Genomic DNA, 15,949 nt, shown 5'->3' on the forward strand with positions numbered 1-15,949 from the left:
ATGTTGCACAATACAGCTTTTCAATTTCCAGGATCACAGTAAGCTAAACTGACTAAATATGCAATAGGTTTCAATACAGGTAGTGTTATGAGGTATCTATACACCTAGGGTTGGTAGTCACAGGTCCAGATCCTCAGCTGTTATAAGTGGATATCAGCAGAGCAGCATTAACTTGGAGCTGCCTCAATTTACACTTGGCAGTGTTTTTTTCATTTCTCTTTTTGTTGGTCTTTCATATTCCCTTTCCCATTATCAATGTTTTTAATATATTCAGTCTACCAGTCTCCACAACCTTCTGTTTATCTGTTCACATATGTTTGGGCATTACACGTCATTGCAGGTTGCAAATTGGCTTAAAATTTAAAGATGATCCGATTTTGCAAGACTTTGTTCAGGCCTCACGCAAAATCATCAGGAGTATAATGTGGAATGGAATGGAATGGAATGGAATGGAATGGAATGGAATGGAATGGAATGGAATGGAATGGAATGGAAAAAAAATACTTAATGAGGAGAGACAATGATATACAACTAAATGAAAGATTAGTAGAAGTGAAGATATGAACTCACTTTCATTGCTGTATTCAAACATAAACTATGCATAAGCTAAAATGATGAGCACAGACATGCAAGGGGAAGGAAAAGGGAAGGAATTCAAGTTTGTTGAGACAGAAAGAGATTTCTGAAAACTTTGCATACGACACTTATTATTCATATTCTAAACATGTAAAATCTCTGTATTGTATCAATTCCTCCTTACATTAAATAGGAAAATGCTGAGAGATGGTAAGGACAAGCCAAATACAAAACATTCACCCATTAAGAATTCAGCACTGCATTACATGGTGTTGCTGCTCAAAACAAAATAAATGTTTCAAACCTTTTCTACAGTTTCAAAAAGGCTTTTAACAGTATTATCACCATCAGACAAATCATGTCTTTTCTTACTAACTGGAAGATGCGACTTTATAACTGTATTAAAAAGCTACTGTGAAACAATGATCCAGAGTAGTGTCTAAAAGCATTTGTTAGGGCATCCTTTCATTCTGTGCTAGTACATGCTCAGGGCACAGTTCTTGACAGGGACAAATGGAAGATTGCATTTTGATGGCTAAAGATACCTACAAAAACAAGAGACAAAATTGCAAGGCCCTTTTCTTCAGTATATCACAGTACTTTGTAGTGGAAAAGAGCAACTTTTAAAAGACTAAGATGCAGACGAGGCTGTGTGTTCATACAAACTGTCTTCTTAGAAAGGGAAGCAGAACTACAACAGTGAATTTTAATACTTAAAAATTAGCAAGAAAAGGATGAAGAAAATAAGTTTTCTGTGTTCTGCCTCAGACAAAGCAGCACACCTGACTAGCAGTTAACCAGCTCTTAGTCCCTACAAACACACTTACAAGTAAATCAGATTTTCAAGATGCCCTGGACTTCTTGCTTTTTGCTAACTCCTGCTGTAATTGATGTTGCTACAAAGCACAGACTCAGATTCTTGGGTTGCTTTGCTTACTTAACTATATTTTTACACTGTATTTTTAGAGAACTCTGTAAGGAATTTCACTAGTGTTCACTTTCTGAACATAAAGAAATACACAAAGATTTATATGTCTACATATCTCTTCACTTAAATATACATTTACATGGAGATATATTTATATACTAAAAGATATGCATAAAACATTTCCGGCAATCAAATGTCAACTAGGAGAGGAGGAGATACAAGTAAATGTTACAAAGCAGGTCCCTTGCTGTACTTCTCACACTGAGGAACAGCGCAGTTTTATTACAGCAGAGAAATGGTGGAACTATACTCGAAAACAAAGACTGTAGATTGAGCTAGGTGTTTCAAAGAGACACAAAGATCATGGGCAAGTGAAAGAGCATTCATCCAAGTTTTGAAGGACCTGACCCATGCAGCTTCTCACAGGTCTCAGCATTGGAAAATGTGACCCTTCAAGATCTCTATGGCTTTTTAAGCAACTCAGACGCTGAAGAACATGAAATAGCACTAGTATGTGCATCTCAAATTTTCTCAGAGTTCTATGTTTTTTTCTCATCTGCTCTCCCCAGCCATTTTCAGACATGGGTAAGCAGGTTTCCATCCAGAAACACTGCACAAAGACATTGTCTCTGTAGTGCTGCTAGCAAACCCTGATCCCTTGCTTACTGCAATTTGATGTAGATCACTATGGAAAATGTGGGGGATCTTGAGCACTGAAGGAGTGCAGATAAAAAGAATGGAAGATGGGTCCATGATGACACACAGACTTTACAAAATCTCCATTCAATAAAAAAATGTTAACAAAAATCACTAACGTAAAGGCAGATCATGCCAGAGTGTTTATAGTCATCTGAATCTAGTGAAAAAGTAGAGGAAGGTCATCTAAAATCAACTGAAACTAGAAAATAAAATCCCAAACAAGCAAACAAAAAATCCCTCATTCGACCTCCTGTAAACAAGGTCAGACCAAGGGACTGTAAACTGTTGATTTTATTTACCTGAGCTACAAAGCAAAAGCCAAATTATCAGTTTGTCACTCCTCTTGGAAATTAATTTAATTCTCTAGTTCAGCACAATTAAATCTTTGCCTTTAAGACACCAGTGAAGGGAATGGGAGTTATTTGCTTTTTTTTCCCCCTCAGTGACATCTCTTCAGTAGGAGACAAAAATTTGCCCTCTGTGTTCAGTTTGTGTAACATCATACTGTGCTTAAATAACCTACAGGGTGAAATTCAACCTGATGTAGCTTCAGTCTATTCAGGAAAATACAGCTATACTATCCTTAGCAAGTTACTCTTCAGAGGTATGCTATAGCATCTGAAACACAACATTTTAAGGATCAGAGGGAAATGTCACCTATGGGGTACAGCGATGATGAGAAATACACAACCTACAGCTCCTCACAAAAGGAACAAAATTTAAATAAAGATACAACAAACCAAACAGTGCTGGGTCACGTTAAACTGAGAAAAGTCAAGCCAACATGAATGGGTTGTGCTTCACTTACAGTCTTACAAACTACATCCAGTAAACATCCTTCAAACAATGATAACTTTAATCCACTTTGCTAAATACTCAGTGTACGTATTTTCTGCAGACAGACATAAAAACAGAGAGTATACTTCTGCTCTTGAGCAATTTTTTTATTCTTTTCTGTCTATCTATATGGTTTCTATACAGTTTGGAAGATCAGTTTCAAAATGAAAATTCAGTTAAGGAAAAGTAATTAGTCAAATTTCTGTAAGGGTTTTGCTATTCTGCATAGGTCCTTAAATACAGGCATATAGGATACTCCAAGAAACTTAAGATGGAAATAAAGTTAAAAAATTAAAAATAACAGAAGGTAACTTTAGGGACTTCTTAAATCAACTGTTCAAGCAGTAAATAATTACTACAAACAATTTTTTTCACAGCAAAGGATGTATCTGAACAATGTATCATGGTTTTGCCTTTGTTATCCAATAATCAATCCTAACTGCTGCAACTGTCTCCTTTATTCATGGGTACAGTGTATGGAACTATAGCCTGAAAACCATCTACATAAGCATTATGCTGTTTGCAAGTCTGCTTGGTCAGTGTCCTCATATTAGTCACAGTGGTCACTTAGGTCACACAGTGTGTTTTGTTGTCTTGTTGGATTACTTGATTTTTTTTAAAAAAGAAGGATAATAAAAAACAATAGGCAATAATTAAGAGCAAATGGTGTTGTATCTACTAGCTATTTTGAATGTGAAAATCAGATATGTTTGAACCAATTTACATTTTGAAAACTTAATAAGTTAGATGGACTTTTTACCTGAGGAGAAAGAATATATTGTCTAATCTTTGGAAAATATTTTGAAAACTTAATAAGTTAGATGGACTTTTTACCTGAGGAGAAAGAAAATATTGTCTAATCTTTGGAAAACATTTATTCCTACTTAGGATTAACCTATGGATAGAAAGTCTACAGATATTACTATTTGTACAAATGAAGCATGCCTAACATTCATTTTTCCCTTCAGAAATCCTGTACTGAGTAGAATCATGTTCTTGAGCTACTGTGAAGTCTGTGCTGCTCAGTGACAGCTCTTCAGCCTTAAAGATCTTCCTTCTAATTAAACTTTATATTTTCAACTGGATGCAGACATATTTTCCTGCTTTCAGTTATATGAAGTTAGTAATTCAATGGCTATATGCACATTAATTTATCTAGAACTTAATGGAATTTGCCTACCCAGTTTCAATTGATACTCACATTTGCAGAGCTCTGCTGAAACTCCATTCACATTCCATATATTCTTGCCTGGTGAAAAAATAGTTGCACATGCATGTGATTGCCTCTTTGGATCCCTTTCAAAGCTTTCTTTAGGAATCTGAATACGCCCTTCTGTGGGAAAAACTGCAGAAACAAAAAAAGGAATGAAAAACTCTTTAAGACCATCCTTCCTTACAGAAGTTTCTCAGAACTTGAGTAAGAGCTTCAGATACAAGGCATCCTAAAAGTGCAAGAAGGATCAAAGCCCCCAGCATCAAAACATTTAGGTTTCACCTTTCACTGCACCTCCTACTCTACAGCCATTGGTGTAGAAACAGTAAAGCACAGAGAGGGAGGAGAAGCAACTCTGGGAAAGACATTTAAAAGGAAATTCCACTGTGGAAAGAGCCTGGCAGAAAGGTCATCCACCTTGTACTATTTTTCTGCTTTGATCCCTGCTGGGAAAATATGCACCTTTCACTTTCTCAATGTCTGCCATCCCAGAGAAACTGCAGAGTATTGTGGTGGGTGCACTCAACCCCCCCCCCCAGCCAAACCAGCAGCAGTTTGGTCCAGGCTCCAGGGGAGGTAAAGGCCTGAGCCGCAGCCAGGCCAAGAACTCCTTCCAGGAGACCCACAGGGAAGCAGAATGGCACACTGAACACTGGTGACTTGTGGGCACAGGGAGTCTCGTGCATACTTTTCCTACTGTATGCAATTTGACTACGAGTCAACCACTTCATTCTGTAAATACGACAGCTTGGATGAGCCCACTTTGAGATCTTCTTGCTTAATAAGTGAGCTGTATGGCAATGGTTTTACTACTCAGAGGTCAGTGAATGAGCCAAATTCAAGTTCATTATTAATTATTTAGCTTAAGTAGATGCACATCACATGTAATGCATTATTTAGAGACAGAAGGTTGTATGATTATTAATATACTCTTTGATTTATGTTACTTAGTAGACTAGATTTGCTAAAATTTTAAGCTTGTATTTAACAAAAGCAACTGCGGACTACATTAAACACCTGCAAGATAAAGTCTAGCTTGCATTTTGCTGGGAAAAATGGAACTGACTGGGAAAAAAACAATCCAAGTCTAACGCAGAGACATTACCAACATCTGCAAAGTGGGGCCTATTTTTACACTTTGCTGAGAAGAAAGGATTTATCCAGACAAAGCGGCACCTTCAAGGATATGGACCAAAAACAATGTCAACAACTGAACAAAACAGAGGGCCACGTGGAATCAGGGTAAAAGGGTCCAATGGGGAGCAAAGGACCTGGTAGTGAAATTTTTCTATTGGACTGGATCTTGGTGTGAATGATCTGTAAAGATATAAAAGTCTGCAGTTTTCTATGCTTGGGCGGACCTCTGCACAAGTACCCAGCTTGAGCCAGCGCTTCTGCTATTCTACTCCATTATATTCTTTTATTTTCTGAGAATTTTGTTTCCTGGAAGTCTGCTTTGCATGCAGTTACGGGTCTCTCCTGAAAGTTTGCCTTCAGAGCTCTAAGTACAGGCTCTGGAGTGAACAGTTATCAGGGAAAGAAGAATCCCGAACATTTGCATTGCAATGGACATAAGCCTTGCCTGAAAGTTTGCCTCTGGAGCTTCAAAACACAGCCCCTGGAGTGAACAGTTATCAGGGAAAGAAGACACCTGAAAGTTTGCTTACAGGCACCTGGAGAGAAGGTAAGCAGCATTTGGCTTGGTATATCTCCCCCATGCAGTAAATAGAAGAGCAAACCCACCACCAAACTCTTTAATGTTGCACTTCTCTTTAAGAAATCTAAACATTGTTCCGCAGCAAGCAGAACCATAAATTACTCCCCCATGACAAGTATCTGGAGCTACAAAAGAATTGTGTGATCTATATGTACACATACACAAATACACTCAAACATACCGAAAGCATAAATCACCAGACACAATGATTTATTCACTGTGAAGTCATACTCTGCTAAATCGATAAGTTACCGCTGTGTAACCAAAGGTAAATTTCACTCATCATGGACAATTCATATCTATTGTGTTTGGCAGGTTTTTGTCAAAAGGTAATTGAAAAAAGGATTGTATATTATGCATGAATAGTATTGTAAACATCACAGACTATAATGTGAAAGACAACTTTAAAATTTTAGTTTTGAACCACAGCATATTTGGTACAGTGAAAGAAGTCAAAGTATTTGGTGGTTAGATTAAAATTTTCATTAGAAAAGTAGGTTTATTTTATGCTTCCTTTTATACCTAGATCAAAGAAGCTTGTGATGTGCCTCATGATTCTAAATAATGTCTGTCCCCAAGGTCTTCACATATCCCAAAGGAACTGGCAGTATACATCAATTGCTGTATAGGTGTAAAGTATAATAAATGGATCATGGTATACTAGCTATTATAAATTATATCTCCTCATGTTTTACTGATTGGTATGAAAGAGCATCTGTATTGACTTACAAATGATGCTCAGGGAAGTGCATACATGTTCTACCTGCTTATGAGCTGAATTACTGAAAAGCCCTTGGAAGAGGAGTGCTCCTCAGGCTCTACATGGCATAAACAACTGTGAAGGGGTCAGTTGTAGCATGCTTTAACCTCTTTCCTGATGCTTGAACTGTAGGTGCCTGCATTTTTGCGTTGGGAAGTAATGAAGGAAAAACAAACAACTGTTCATACATTGTTATTAATCATTTACAGTGAAGTAACTACTCCACATTTGTATGAGCTAAATCTGTCCAATGTGCAATTAATTAGATGTGAGGATCAAAGCTGCTTGTTCCTTTTGATGCATTATTTTTATAATATATTTTTAAATGTTCTGTCTTTTCATGCCAGCAAAGAATAATAGAATGACATGTGACATGTGAATATAGATGTTCACACTGAGTTAATACAACACATGCAGAGGTTGAAGCTAAACAAGAACTTTTGCACTAATTTATTCCTTCTGTAATTTACAGAAAATTATGGTAAAAAAGACCATTCAGAAGGACATACTTTTATTTCTATGGACTCAGTTTGTGGGTTAGGACTGTCGAGGCCATTTGAAGGACAAAGTTACTCTGTGTGAAAATTAAACAAACAACTGGATATTCATGTAATCTCTAGAGTTTGGTTGGGGGGGGTGTAGGTTTTTTTCTGTTTTATTTTGGTTTGGTTTTTTTTGCCAAGGAACTTAAAACATCATAGCTTTATTGCTATTCTCTCTTTTTAATATCAAGGAAAGGGCACATTGGTCCAAGTGGTTCTCATTATATGCTTGGAACATGATTACAGAAAATCTCTTCATGGCAGTTCTTGCTTTGCAGGCCCAGGGATGCGTTTTGGAGGGCAGAAAGTCCTGATTTAAGAACAATCTCTTTCTACCTTAGCTACTAAAAGAAGAACACAAGAATGGTCATTACAGGTCCATCTATTCCAGTATCATGTGCTCTAAGCCTGGGCAACAGAGATGCCTTGGGAAGAACATTAATATCAAGTGGCAGCCGAACCTCTGGGCCCACAGGGTAGTGATCAGTGGCACAAAGTCCAACTGTAGGGGAGTCAGTGTAACCTAAGAGACTAATACTGGGGCGAGTGTTGTTTAATACTTTCATTAATGACATGAACATTCCTTATGTGAGGAGAGGCTGGGAACTGGGAGTGTTTTGCCTGGAAAAAAGAAGGTTTGGAGGATCTTATCAGTGTGTATAAGTATCATATGAAAGGGAAAGAAGATGAGGGAGTCTGACTCCTCTCAGTGGTGCCCACTGATAGGACAAAAGGCAACAGGCACAAATTAAATTCCCTCTGGACATAAGAAACACTTTTTTCTTATGAGGATCGTCAAACACTGGCACAGGATGTCCTGAGAGGTCATGAAGATATTCAAAACAGAAATGGACACTGTTCTGGGCAACCAGCTCTAGGTGACCCTGCCTGAACAGAGGGGTTAGACTAGATGATCTCACTTCAGCTACTCAGTGACTCTGTGTGATTCTGTGACAACAGGAATGCCTAGGGAAGAACGTTAATATAAAGTAAGCACATAAGGATCTTTCTCCTGAACACTCATCTAACACTTTGTCTAGGGAATTTCTTTCAGCCAGAAGTGGTGTTTTGATATTTAACAGAACAGTCATAAATTTCAGAGTTTCCTCTCAAATTATTCTCTCTTGTTTTCTTCTTCTACTATTCAGCCAGTGATTAAATAGTTAACACTCTGAAGAGGCATTAATTTCAGCTGGTTTGCACACTCACAAGAACCACTGAGTTATTTCAGATTAATATTTTTTATATTATCCCTGCAATCTGTCAATGTGGTTAGGGCCTAATATAATTTACAGCTGTTGATAGATGAGTTCAGTGGCAACTCACCATTTGCATTAACTTTTTGAATGAGGTAAGTGCTTAACTTACTATGGAACTCCTGAAAACACCTGTAAGCATTTAACTGTATTTTCTGTCACACCTTACCTTTGGACACCAGTTCCTCATATCTTAGATAATCACATGCTGGAAGGTAACACAGGAAACTGCACTTACTTGCTGAGGCAGCCCAGTTCAGTTGCTACCTTTGCATATTTCCTTTTTAAGTTGTATCATAAGTGGCACTTGATATTGTGCTATATTTGTGTCCAGATCCTTCAATTTACTAAATCTCTTTAGAACCTTTTATAGTACAGCTAAACTTTATCAACCTCCAAGCTTGCAACTTTTTTCACTCAAATGTTCTTATTTCAAGAAAATTATCACATAATCTAAAAAAATGCCATAGGGGTTAATATAGAATAATTTTCAGTAGCCATATCTTGAGACACAGGTTCTCAGAGAGCTGATGAGAGCTGCTCTTTGCTCTCCAGTCTTTGTTTTTTCCAATGATACCACCCTTTAAGTCTCCAGCCCCCAAACCATAAACTGTCAGTATACCATTACACTACAATAGCACTTTACCTTCCTAAATTATGGTCATATATGCTTTTCCAAGGCTTGAGAGTAAAAAACTTGAAGCCATTCGCCAGGTTCATTCTTACATAGCAGTTTTAAGAGTAGATGCAGTCACCACTATTTCTACTACTCAGGATCAGGCATAACACCAGTAGTAACAGCTAAATTAAGTATAACAGCATGAAGTTGTTTCTGATGCTGTCTCATAGAAAATGCTAATTATTGTTTTTCTGACTTTATTGACCTATTTTTGATGCCTCAGTGTTTCAAAACTAATAATTTAAAATATGGCACTTAGGTGCTTGAATATCAATGGCACTTAGTAATATTTTGGCATCAAAGTAATTAAAAAATGGGACTCAGGCGTGTTAATAAAGGCTCTCCTTTGTGTTCCACTTCCTCAGGTATGAAATGAATATATTAAAACCTTCTAACCACAAAGTGTTTTTATGAAAAGAAACAAACTGAAGTCGTGAAGTAAACAATGGTTATATGACAATGTAAGATGGCAATTACGTAGACTTTTAGCACTGAATATTGAGCTAGATCAATGATATGAGTCATATGACAGTTTCACAATAAAATGTCTTATATTAGAAGCTTTGCTACACTTTTTACTTCTCTTCTGCAAAAGAAATTAAGCTCAAATGCCAATAATGTCCAATGGTATGCTACCAAAATGCATTTATTTTATCTAATTAGCTAATGAATTTAAAAGTTTGGTTCGTAAATCTTGCTGTTTACAGTCAGCTAAAGGAAATAACCAAAATGTGAGCTTCTCTTGCCCAGGTAACCTTTCTGTCCTACATGTTTTCCTAAAATCATGCAGGAGTCTTGAAACACCATCAGAGAGTCCATTCATCTGAGAGGAATGAAGAAGTGCATTTCATGACCATGGATCTAGAGAACAATGCCATGACAGAAAATGAAACAAACCAGCTGGAAATGGGCTTCTCAATAAATTGAAGGCCTTATCCATATTTATCACATCTAGAAAAAAAATTGATAAAAGAAATAGAATATATCAATCCAGATGTCATTAAAAGAACCAAATGAAAACAGCTTACAAAGAGAAAAATTTTCTACTCTGTGACCTAATAGATGTATCCAGCCACCAGTCTGTATCTGTCTATTTTGCTTATACACACACACACACATTATGAAATCTTTGGAGCAGGAATTTTTTATTATGTACACAGAATCCAAGAAAAATTGTCCCTGAACAGAGAATCTAAGCTACTTTTATAGCAATACTTGATAATAGCAACAATAATACACTTTAAGATTTATAGGCCTTTGTTGAGTAGAAATCATGACAAGTTATAGAACAGAAGAGGCAACATTAATGTATGTTGTGAATTCGACCAAGAAAGCAAGTGTGTTTAAATAAAAGGTGAAGAAAGCAAACTCTTAATTTACTATAGTTTCTATGAAAAATAAAATAATTCCAAGAAAGCAAGGATGGGGTTTGTTGTTTGTTGTTTTGTTTATTTGTTTGTTTATAAAACACCAAAACCAAAACAAACAAACATTCCTGACACATCTATTGTAAGGGAGAGCATACTTATATGTGTCTTTCTACTGCTGTGTCTGTTTTAGAATATATACTAGATAGTGAAAGGCTCCTCATGGCATTAAGAAGCTAAACAAAATGTTTATTTAATAACAGAATGAAATGCATACATAAATAAACTACAGACATCTCAGAACAGATTATATTACACAAAACAGCTTGAAAAGGTATTTTAAGATCTTAACCAAAGAAAAAAAGCAGTTAAAAAAAGATCAGTCACTGGATAACTATGTCCCTTTTTAATAACTGCCTGTTTCACAGCTGGAAATCTGAAAGGTGTCTTCTTAACAAATAAATAATGAGAAAGTTTTCCTTCAAGTTGTATGTAACATTTCCCCTGAATTTACTTTCATCAAAAATCGATCTGTATTTTTCTACAGTTTAAGATTATGGTAAACGTTTTTTTGATCTCCAGTTTTGCTTAGGGTCCAATCCTGAAACATCTGTTTACATTGAGTTTTGCTTGCGGAAGCAGTTTTGTTCCATAGCAGTTACAGACTTTCTCCTTATATTTAACCAGGTATCTTTTGAAAAGAATGATCATCTGCAGTCTGTGAGTAGCCTGGGAAACTCAAGTCCTTAATGCACAGAGCAAACATAGAATCATAAAATCATTGTGGTTGGAAAAGATTCTCAAGATCATCAAGTCCAACCATTAACCTCTGGAACTAAACCATGTCCCTAAGCACCTCATCTATACATCTTTTAAAGATCTCCAGGAATGGTGACTCAACCACTTCTCTGGGCAGCCTGTTCCAGTGCTTTACAACCCTTTCCATGAAGAATTTTTTCCTAACATCCAATCTAAACCTTCCCTGGTGCAAGTTGAGGCCATTTCCTGTCGTCCTGACACCTGTTACTTGGGAAAAGAGACCAACACCCTTCATGCTACAACCTTCTTTCAGGTAGTTGTAGACAGCAATAAGGTCTCCTCTCAGGCTCCTCTCTGCTGAAACTTTATGTGTATATAATGTCTTTTTTCTGCATCCTAAACACACATCTAGACATAACCAGATTAAATCACAACCAAATTTCTTACAGCCAGTGCTGAGGTATTGGAAGGTAACTACATTCAGCCTCCACTGAAATGGGTCAGCTTCAAGCCAGTGACCTGGCAGTGAAAAATCCGTTCTCACTCTCCTGAACATCCATCATCTTGGATAGCCTTTTCACTCTGCAATTATTTATTTCCAGTAAACTCAAAAGTACTCTATGATGCTTGGTAAGATACAGGCAATTTAACTTTTATATTTGATATTTCATCAAAATGTAGAAAACTCATTCATAGTCTGAAGTTTTATTCTTTTGTGCAGTGATCTTTGCAATTAGAACACAACTGGAGAAAAGACAAAAGAAGAAATACAGTCCACTGTGTGTGAAGATACTCTGGAATATTTTCATCAGAACTGAAGGCAGCAGTCATTGTTGCCAAATATTTTAAAAAAAGGACAAAATCTGCATAACTCATTTTACAAATACAGTTAACATAATACAATCACATAGTGCTCTCTTACAGCCACTGCAATTTAATTATGTAGAATCTTTTTTGATGAGCCTACCTGATCAAAACCACTCATTTTCATCAGGAGGGAGGCCAGAAGAACTAAATAAAATCTTTTAAATAGGCACTTCTGTCTATGCAGTTAGATAGTTGCACAGTCCTTGTCACCATAAAGACTAATCACTTAATTTAACAGCATATTTGGCTGTATGAGATGAGCGAGATGAGAAGACTTGTATACAGCAAATACACAGTTTCACATACTATAGTCTCTGTCATTCCCCCAATAATGAAATAAGGAGATAGCCAGAATATTTCAGGTAGCTGAGTAAAAGACTTATCTCCTGCCAGCTCAAACAGTTACTTACTGAACATACGAACTTATTCCATTGCTGTGAAAGTAGCAAGTCTTTTTCAGTCTGCATTTTACTTTCATTTTGCAAAGGATTGTGAGAGAGTTATAGTAGTGACTTAATGAGATATAATCACTCAATGGCTTTTGATTCTCTGACATACCTCTGTCCTGACAGGAAAGTACAGGTGATAAATTCTTGCATTCATTTTATCTGATTTTCTTTGAGTCATAAATTAAAAATGCTAGTGTAGAAAAATTTCTACCTCAACACATCCTTTCCTTGGAATTGTTTCATTTGAACAGTGCCTTGATAATATCAAATATTAAAAAAAAAATGGAGTAATGGGCTTTACAGCAGAAAAAAGATTAAAAATTTATCTGGATTCACTGCATTTGGTGGGAAGAAAGTTTCAAAACCAAGATCTCATGAAACAGAAAGGCCTCTCGTTTATATTGAGGAAATACTAGAAAAGATGTTCTGCTGGTCTTGGGCAGATTTTCAGTGGAAGTTCAAACGAAGGGTCAGTGGAGTGTCCCATTCATGAACATGTAAGCTGCTAACAGTAACAGGATAAAAAACTGAACAGGGAGAAAAGTCAATAACTAGAAACCAGAAAAGGAGTTATCATCAAACCCAGCCTTCCATCGTGTAGTGAGATCATGACTCCTATTACAGGCACGGGATGGTAAGTACACAGAAAAGTTATGAGACAGACAGCAATATCCTTAAAATCTTTAAAAAAATGGAGAAAGGGAAGGGAAAGACAGAAAATACAAATACGATGTCAATCAAGGAAAGGCATAATCAGGTATGATTTTTCTTCAAAATTATTTCATTTGATGCAATGCCTTGGAAATGACAATTGTAAAATTTAAAACAACCTTTTTCTTCATTGTTCTTCTTTAATAGACTGCTCTTGAATAACTGAAATAATTTTTTCTCTGGGTATTAATTAATAATTTTGTGTGGGATAAAATACATATTGAAGTATTCTTTATTCCAGTCTTTGGGTAGCACTGTGATTTATTCGGAATATTGGAAAGGGCCTGGTAGGGTTTTTGACTCAACATCCTTGAACAAGGTATCTAAAATTCCATCCATAGGTCTGAAAAATTCCATCTGTGAAAGACATATATAGATGCATGAATCACCACAAGCATTTATTAATGGCTACATCTGCTTTCAAGGTGCAAATAGATCTAAATACATTGGCTAATTTAAAAATCAGCATGAAACATGCAAAAATTGCCTGGTACAATGCTAAGTTTGAACATCTCAACTGAATGTCACCTCTGTAGCTTGCACAGTACCTCTTCTGAAAGTGAGAATATTTCCTTCTTTCCCTGTCATGCACCATCTGCTGAACTCTACCCAATCTACCTCACACAATCTACTTTTTTTTCTTCTTTCTTCTCCTTGTCTAAGATCTTCTTGGTAGATATGTCTTTCTATTTAGCTTGAACTAAAACAAGTTTTTCTGAAGTTAAAGAAACTGGTTAGGAGTTGAGCATAGGTGGAATACAAGATTTATTATACAACTTCAGCTTCTGAGACATTTCCTTTATAAAGATTAGCAATATAAAATAATAATGTAGCAGAATTTTATTTTAAGGACAATTCATGCCTGAAGGCATGCTCTATAACTTACTGTAGGTGAGCAATGAAGTTGCAATTACAAACAGAAAAGGACACGATATATTACTTGTGACTGACAAGTTTATATATGCATATGATGTGAAAATGTGATATATTTATATTGATTCTTACTTAGATCCTATTTTGGTATATGCTTTTATTTTACAGACATTGACCTTTATGTGATCCCATTTATATGAAGGAATTTTTCCATACATTCACAGTGATACAATATTCATCTGAATGAACGCCTCCATGGTGTTCATTATTGGCTAATAACTATATCTGGTGTGCCAGAATAGTACTAAAGACAGTACAGAGTACTAAAGATAGTATAGAGACTAGAGCTTAAATATGACATAGCTTTGTTATGGAGGATGGCGTTTTATATTGGTCTTGGATGTTCTATGAGGCTTCTAATGATTTAGTTATTCAAAATAGAGAACTTTTGGGAAAAAAAAAAAAAAAAAAGGAGTAAAGAAATCAGCAAACCATATCCTCTATGTCTACAATGCAAGAGAAACGTAACTTTTTGCAAGTGCTGAAAGAATAAGAGAAAAAACAGGTTGTCAGATTCTATTGAGTAATACAGAACACATGGGAAAAAGAGAGCAAATAGATAAGTTTTTTGTTGAATATATATATTAATAATTTTATTCAGAAATTTTGTTTTGGTAACACAATTTCTTTGTATATACCAGAAAAGAAATGTCAAAGTTCTATGAGAAGGATTGCAATGGAAACCCAGATCTGGTAGTGTACTAAGTGGAAAGAGCAAGACCTTTCCTACACACAGAGCTTCCAAAAAGGATAGTAAATTGCTTTCAAATAGAGAAAAAGTAAATTTTATTTCCATTTAAAGCAGAAGACTTGACTTCTTAAACAGGAAAAAAATCCCAATGACTAGGTAAGACACAAAAGAAATAAAAATAGTCCATAAATTATTCTTTCCCTGCCCACCATGCTCTTGCAGGAGGGGTCATTTTTTCACATTCTGAATTCATTTCAGCTAGATTAACATCATTTTGAGAAGTAAAGAACTGTCCCCTAGTACTCAGGAAGCCACTTTTCTTTCCATCATCCCTGCAGATGGCTGTGTACCAACTCCTTGTTCCTTCCAGCAGACTCTCCTTAAAGCATAGACTCTCATTTCCTTGCTATGACACTGTGCATGAATTAGACAGCTAAAAGGAAAAGGGGTGATCTACTCTAGGTGAACCTGCTTTAGCAAGTGGGTTGGGTTGGACTAGATGACCTCCAGAAGTCCTTTCCAACCCCAACCATTCTGTGATTCTGTGATTCTTTTCACTTTGAGCACCTCCTCTTTTTTGTTCAGGTATTCAGGCACTTGCAAGATCCAATAGGCATTCATTGAACTTGGATTATTTTCATTGATTTAAGTTGGGTTTTGATTAATAACACAGACAAGAACACCATGTGAGCAAATGAAGAACACGTGTACTCCTTTTGGATTAGGCAACTCAGTTCATAGCACAAGATACATCATGTGGGATGGGAATGTCTAGTCACAAGAGTCCTCTCTCACATTGGATGAAATAATATCCCCAAATATACTGAACTCAGAAATCAGAAGCTGGATACATGTACACAAAGCTTAATCAAAAATGAAATCTAATATTAGTAAAATTGGATAAAAGCATTGGTAAAGACCAGGAATGTTCATCTTAATTAAATCTAAAGGTTCCAAGCCCACAG

At 36.2% G+C, this 15,949-nt stretch overlaps 1 long non-coding RNA gene across 2 annotated transcripts in view; it reads right to left on the reverse strand.

Moving 5' to 3' along the window:
• LOC110357257 (uncharacterized) overlaps nucleotides 1-15,949 on the reverse strand; it is a 38,678-nt gene that overhangs the window by 13,534 nt on the left and 9,195 nt on the right. For both annotated transcript variants that reach the window (XR_002410812.2, XR_010472232.1), the window contains exon 2: nucleotides 4,242-4,385. This is a non-coding gene — a long non-coding RNA (uncharacterized LOC110357257). The remainder of the gene's footprint in view (nucleotides 1-4,241; nucleotides 4,386-15,949) is intronic.

This window comes from Columba livia, chromosome 4, assembly GCF_036013475.1.
Source record: "Columba livia isolate bColLiv1 breed racing homer chromosome 4, bColLiv1.pat.W.v2, whole genome shotgun sequence".
Taxonomy (NCBI): domain Eukaryota; kingdom Metazoa; phylum Chordata; class Aves; order Columbiformes; family Columbidae; genus Columba; species Columba livia.